The sequence below is a fragment of the Schistocerca piceifrons genome, chromosome X (assembly GCF_021461385.2).
Source record: "Schistocerca piceifrons isolate TAMUIC-IGC-003096 chromosome X, iqSchPice1.1, whole genome shotgun sequence".
Taxonomy (NCBI): domain Eukaryota; kingdom Metazoa; phylum Arthropoda; class Insecta; order Orthoptera; family Acrididae; genus Schistocerca; species Schistocerca piceifrons.
The window spans coordinates 654670052-654677472 of record NC_060149.1 but is presented as its reverse complement, the minus strand read 5'-3'; the positions used below and the strand labels follow the sequence as shown (position 1 = coordinate 654677472).

Below are 7421 nucleotides of genomic sequence, written 5' to 3'. Positions count from 1 at the left end.
AGAAAATATTTTTGTAATCGCAGTCATATACAAGAGAATTTGATTTTTTATGACTTATAGGAAGAGTAATAAGTTTCTTTTTTTTTGTTCTCAATCAGAACATTAATACTATTAGATGTGTAGCTTTACATATTTCCATAAATCTTTCACCAAAACAGTAATAATTACAAAATATTGAAGTAAACCAATTTTCACACTCCCTATCCATCTTTGATCAGTTACTGTCTGAACCCAGAAGTAATGCAACACTAACATAAGGGGGTGAACTCACTCATCACAAGCAATAGAGAGAAATGCAAACTCTTAAATAAAAACAAGACGTACTACCGGTACTAAAAGTAATCAAGTGCTGTTCACTTTTAGTAAGAAGTACGTAAGAATACCACTAAACAAAACGATATATGCAATCTGTGTACAAACGATATGCTGCTGCAGCTACTGCTGTGCTCTGCTCTAAGACTGGAGCTCTGTTGTGAGTGTGTTGTATGTGTGATCGAGTAATTTATAAACAACCATGTACCTGATGTACTGGTAACACTTTCTCACCCTCATACAATTTTTTTTCAACAAAAATGCAAGAATAGTTGTGGGTGAGTGTCACATAGACTTACAATCACAGGCAATTACCCAAAGCTCAAAGAATAGTGGTCCAATTGTGGTTGACATGATGTGATGTGTGAATGTTCATTCACACTAAAATAATTGTTAATGATAATGATTTACGTTTGCAAACAATCTTTTCGAAGTGTGCTCTTTCTCCTAGGTGTAATTGATAATGATGATAAGGTTATACTGTCGCCATTTTCAGCCCAGAGCTCATGGGGTTTGGCCCAGTTATGTAGGATTAGACATGTGAGTGATAATTCGTATTGCTTATCCTCGTCTTCCTACAATTATTTACGCTTGAATTCAATATTTATGAGGTTTGTTCTTGTTTCTGTAGGTGCTATTGATAGACCTGTAGGTGAATGAATCGGCCCATAGTCTTAAATATCAAGCCATCATAAGCCATGACGTCATTTTCTACCCAAAGGATATGGGGAATTATATCAGTTGTTGGGGGCACGTACATGAATATTGTTAGTTTTTCTGCTTCTACACATACTTTTGCATCTGCATATAGTGCTTATGATGCATGCTCTTGTTTTCTAGATGCACTTGATGGCGATATGGCAAGGTTGCAAAGGATCAGCACCACAGCCGCTAACATTGAGATCGATGTTGATGCTGAGCTGAATAATAAAATATTGGAATGCATTTTTGTTCAAGGCACTTCTCCAAAGTAGCCCGTCAGTGGCCCAGACAAATAGATTTGTCGCCATTCTCCAAGGACGAGAAGCAACACTACATATAGCTCAGACATATGTCCCACCTTTTTTTCTTCCTAATTAGCATAAAATTGTTGGACAAGGCATTTTTCTCACAGACACCTCAACCCTTTTACTAAGAGAAAGGATTTGGAAAAGCATCTGACTGATTGTCCTAGCCCAGAACCAGTATTAGTGAAAATGCGTACTGGCGCAAAGAAATTGTCAAAGTTTAACAAGGCCCATGTCCAGGAGCACTGCCCCTTTGTCATATATGCAGACTCCAAGTTCTTACTAGTGTCTGTGATGCATTGTGAAGGCGACCCCACTGTCTCTCATACCACTTTTGCAGAATGGTACATACCTTGTGCAGCAGCATATCAAGTTATTTGCTCATATGAGACTAACATCATTCATTTCGATTCATATGTCAGGGATAATCCTGTAAGATGGTTTCCCTTTGACCTCAAAAAACTTGCAATGAATGATGATGATGAGATTTATCACAACAAGATTCCCATGACCAACTCATCAGCGAGTGATGCCTTACATGAGCAGGCAGCTTACTGTTACTTTTCTGTGTTACCGTTGGACAGAGAAGCAGAAAGTCCACAAAGAGAATGCTGGCATCAAATGGCGAAGTTCCGCAGAGCAGCTCACAATGTATACAACTTGAAATATCAAGTGCCATAACAGATATCCATCTTCTTCCATAATTTTAGCGGGTATGATGCTCACTTTCTTGTTGAGCACTACATTTCATGCAAGAATCTCTTCAGAAACTTGCTGACACAGTGCATCAGGAGGATATGCATAACACCAGGGTTGCATATTCCAATGACGCAAAGTTTCAGATTCTACTAAAGAAGAAGGCCTTTCCTTACAAATACCTGGATTCCAAGGAGAAAATCAACAAAGCCACGTTGCCCAACATAGCCACATCTACCAGTAAACTCAAAAGCACTGCAATAATGGATGCAGAGTATAGGTATGCACTGAATTTATGGGAGGAGTTTAGTGTCTCTAATTTTTGGAAATACGATAGATTATACATTGACAATGATGTACCCTCCTGATCGCAGACATTTCTGAGACATTCCAAAGTGAACATTCTGGATCATATCATCTATTACACCGACCTAGGGCTTTCAGAGAACAGTGTTAAAAAGGGCATGTGTCAGCATCTAACTGTTGACTGATGTTGAGATGTTGCTCTTTCTCAAATGTGGGAACTGTGGGGCACTTTGCCATTGACTGCATAGGTATGCGTTACGAATGAATGATGAGGAGCACAGGCCATGTGACCATTTGAGTTCATACACTTCGATGCAAAAAAAAAAAAACCCTCTGTGAGCATACTATACAACAATCTCTACAGACTGGAGGTTTCCTGCGGATATCTGAAAAGGTAATCGCCAAACTGGAGAAAAAGGTCCAATATGTGGCTGCGGATTCTGGTGAAGGATATATCATGGAGGCAATCATGGCATTCCTACTGATTTTAATGATGCATAAAAGCTGTCACGTTGGTTGAACGATTAGTAATGTAAATACTAAAAAGAGTGCTCTTGCAGTGTGTGATTTTCAAAAGAATTCCTTAAAATTAATGAATAATTTTACTATCAGCAAAAAACGTTGGAAACCGTCACAAAATTTATTTCGCCCACTGCTGGGAGGAGTGCAAGACATTCCATTGCCAGAGCAGGTTTTTAATGCCCCACTATCTTCAATGAAGGACTAGTTGTTGTGTAGAAGGCTAAGTGTACAGTACAGTTCACAAAGCTTTCCTGTGTTGGTATGTGTATTCTGGACCTATCCAAACTCCACATGTACTGATTTCGCTATGGTTTGCAGAGCCAAACTTCGCTCATCCAGAGTTACTTTGTATGGACACACACAGTTTCCTCGACTGGGTGAAAGGCTGTGATTCATGTTAATTAATTAGGTACAGTCCTGACACATTCAACATGTCAGGATATGTGGCCAATAATCCTTATGGCGTAACACCTCAAAACAAGAAGGTTATCAGCCAGCTGAAACACAAACTGAATGCTTTGCAGAGTGTGGCGTTGATCCTGCTCAGACTTAAATGTATGCAAACTGTGCACATGCAGGTGCCACCCAAAGCAGTGCTAGGTGTGTGCATCTTGCAGCTCTTAAGTCGCTCACAAGATTACAAGAGGTGTCGTCTCAAAGGCACTGGCGGCACTCGGCATATGGTGCGCGAAATAGATTTCGGTCATGAGGCCATGAGGTACATACGACAGTGTAGCGAGAATTCATCCTGTCACTTCAATATGACCACTAGTTCATCTGTGAGGACAGGATTGGGACGCTCCATTCTCAAACTATTCACTTGAGTGATTGAATTTGTGGTGATAATTTATTTGAAAATAAATGTGGGTATGGGCACATGTGATTGATTGTACACTATGTGCGTGTATATTGTATGTACTGTATACATTTCAAAGTTGACTGCTAACTACATGTGTGTATATGTGTGTGTGTGTGTGTGTGTGTGTGTGTGTGTGTGTGTGTGTATTGAAAATTTGTATATATATATATATATATATATATATATGTGTGTGTGTGTGTGTGTGTGTGTGTGTGTGTGTGTGTGTGTGTTTTTCTTCACCTGCTGCTGCTAGTCCCCATTTTCCATGCACTGTAAATAATGTATTACAGTATGGAAAGAAATTTGAACTGTATAAAGGAAACAGTCAGATGGTAATGATTCAATAGGAAACGTGGTGTATATAGAAAAAAATGGCTCTGAGCACTATTGGACTTAACATCTGAGGTCATCAGTCCCCTAGAACTTAGAACTAACCTAACTAACCTAAGGACATCACACACATCCATGCCCGACGCAGGATTCGAACCTGCGACCGTAGCGGTCGCGCGGTTCCAAACTGTAGCGCCTAGAACCGCTCGGCCACTCCGCCGGCTGTGTATATAGATTCTTTCTTTACTAGTATTCGTACCTCTACACTTGGTGGCATTAATTTAAAATATAACATATATAGTCATCTTTAAGTACAAAAATATTTTGAGAATCCTTTGAAAACCACTGTTAGCAAAAATAGGTGTAATTTCACTATTGTATTTATGTATATGAGTCAATCTTTAAATTACACTAGAAAAACTGTTCAAAATGATTCATGAAAATATTGTTAATAAACTGTTAGTTATTGTGTTACATCAATGTTATTATTTGCGAAAGAACCTAATCTCTTCAGTGTAGAGATCAAATGGGTAGGCTCTTCCAGCTACTCAACAGCAAGCTAGAGAAGATTTCATTGCTAGGATGGGGATGGGGGAAATAAGAACAATTTTGGGCATAATATGCTTAGTTCTATTTCTTTATACATATATACATGATCATAACTTTCTTTTACTTCTCTTGTGTTCTGCAATATATTGTGAACAAATGTCTTCAATAAACCTTGAATTTGGCCTGTATAGCTTTCAAATCTATTGACACAAAACATAGATTGGCATATCGTAAGTTAATTCTGCTTCTGCAGACTTAATGACTCTAGGTTCTACACTTGTACACTTTGGTATTGGGTGAATAGAAGGGTTTATGCACTGTTCTTATTGCTTCATATTTGTACTATTCTTGAGCAAATAGTTCATGAAGTCATAATGTGCACCTCAGTCTTTCTGTAGTGATGATTAACACACAGTACCGACTGTACAAATTAAGAACAGTCAAGTATATTATGTAGATGCGTGTACCCCCTGAAGTTAATTCAAGCACAGCTTCCATACATATATATCATCAACTGAAACCCTCTCCCTAAAACGTCTTGATGTCAACTGGTGTGTGTGGAATGGATCATTCTCTTTTGTCATATTCTTCTCTATGTAGTACATCATACTGCACAGACAGTCCCCTTTGCAGTTAAATTATGTGTTGGTAAATAAGAGTTTTATGCTGGTACTTAACTGAAACTCAGTGAGTTGAGGAAATTCTGGCGGTGGCTGCTGTGGTGGAGCTGATTAGTTGGTAGGCAGGTCTGATAAATCATGAAGACTGCTTGTGAGCTGCTGCTGGTGCTATAGTGGAGCAGACTATAGGAAGTGGAACACCTGTATGTCTTGGGTAAGTGTTTCAGCTAGTGCTGGATCAGTGGTGCATTGCACTGCTGGAAAAAATAAATAACAATATGTATATATAAAAGAATACATTAATAAATAACCACAATATTATTATTATTATTAATTAATTGGCATATACTTACTTCCAAATCTGAAAGTCACATTCTGCCTTTTTTTTTTTTTTTTTTGGTCAGAGGCAATGACTGGTTCATACTGATGGCACTTCATGGTAATACTTAAACTATGATGTACAGACCTCACAAGAGGTGGCTCAGGCAATTGTATTTTTATAATAAAAATAGCGGGGAAGGAGGAGTTTGATCCCTAGTGGCTGAGAACAAATTGCGCAAGAGCAGGGAGCCCCCAGCAATTGCCAGAGATCAACAATGCATGATTTTGTCAACATTTTTGCATAATGCTGTTAGACGAGAGCAAACTTGGGGAGAGGGCAGGGAAGGGAGGAATGGGAAGGAGGGGAGGGTAAAGGAAGATGATTTTAAAGAAAACAAGAACAATTGCTCAGCTGTATCCTGATACCAATGATCTTGAAATGAATGTCAAGGTCATCCTTAACCTACACTACTAGTCTACAGTTGTTCCATTTCACATCACTTCAGATTGTTATATGCTGGTACTGGCAATGACTTGATTGAATCAGACTTTGACTCATTAGTACAATAGTCTAGAGTACTGGGACAAAGTCATTTCTGGGACAGATAATTTATTCAAAATGGAGGCTGAGTTTTCTCCACTCCCATATAACGTCACACACACTCCATCCGATGGAAATGGCTGGAAATTGTTGGGGGGAAAGATCAACTGCCCTACCGACTAACCTAACTCCTCCACTCATACCCATCACTCCTATTACATCGCCCACCCACCATCTCTCCTATGGTATCACCCTTAGAAATAGTGGAAAACGGTCAGTTCCTGCCCAACTGATGGAGAGGAAGGTTATGTTACTGTACTTTATTTATTTTTGGTGGTAAACGATAATTCTGTGCTGGAGAGAAAGGTGAAAAAAAGAACTCCGTTTCCAGGCCACGAGTGGCCTACCGGGACCATCCGACGGCCATGTCATCCTCAGTGGAGGATGTGGATAGGAGGGGCGTGGTGTCAGCACACTGCTCTCCCGGTATTCTTGACTGAAGCTGCTACTATTCGGTCGAGTAGCTCCTCATTTGGCATCACGACGCTGAGTGCACCCGAAAAATGGCAACAGCACATGGCAGCCTGGATGGTCACCTATCCAAGTGCCAGCCACGCCCGACAGCGCTTAACTTCGGTGATCTCACGGGAACCGGTGTATCCACTGTGGCAAGGCCGTTGCCATGGAGAGAAAGGTAGGGTATTTAATTTCTTTCTTTATTTATTGGGCTACCTCCAGTGACCTATCTCGGAGATAAGTGTGTGTTTACTTCGATGTGTAGGATGGACTCACAGAAATAGTTCGTACTATGCTCACCAGAGGGCGCTCTAGGCCTCCACCATCCCCCTCCTACCCCTGTGATGTAACCATCCCCCAACCACAACCCCTCCCCAGGAAATGTTAAGTCTCTGGCCAGCTGCCAGAGAGGATTGTTAGGTCAGTTTATTTATTTTTGGTAGGAAACTGAAGTAAAGATGGATACTAAATACATATCTATAAGCACAGTGCTGCACACCGTGTGACTAAATTTGCAATATGACTAAAAGTTGGCGATGTCACACAACTGATGCTGTTGTGTCAGGCAAAATTCACAATTCCACTCGAAATTAGTAGCAGATGAACTCAAAATAAACAGTAACTCTACATAGGACACTTCTTTCATGTACGAGTCAAAAAAATCTCTCTGCTCTACTTGTGAATTGGCAGGAAAAAGACTCAGTCTAAAACAGTAGCTGAAACAACCCCTAAATTGGTGCACTCATAGAAATCATGGAGAAACAAGAACTGCAGTGATGTTAAAAACAAAAATCGGACTCCACATATACTTGCTACAGTGGTGTTCATCACTTTTCTTAAAC

At 39.9% G+C, this 7421-nt stretch overlaps 1 pseudogene; it reads right to left on the bottom strand.

Annotated features, from left to right (window-relative positions):
• Positions 1-6627: 6627 nt before the first annotated feature.
• Positions 6628-6745, bottom strand: LOC124723483 (annotated as a pseudogene).
• Between the last annotated feature and the right edge of the window lie 676 nt (positions 6746-7421).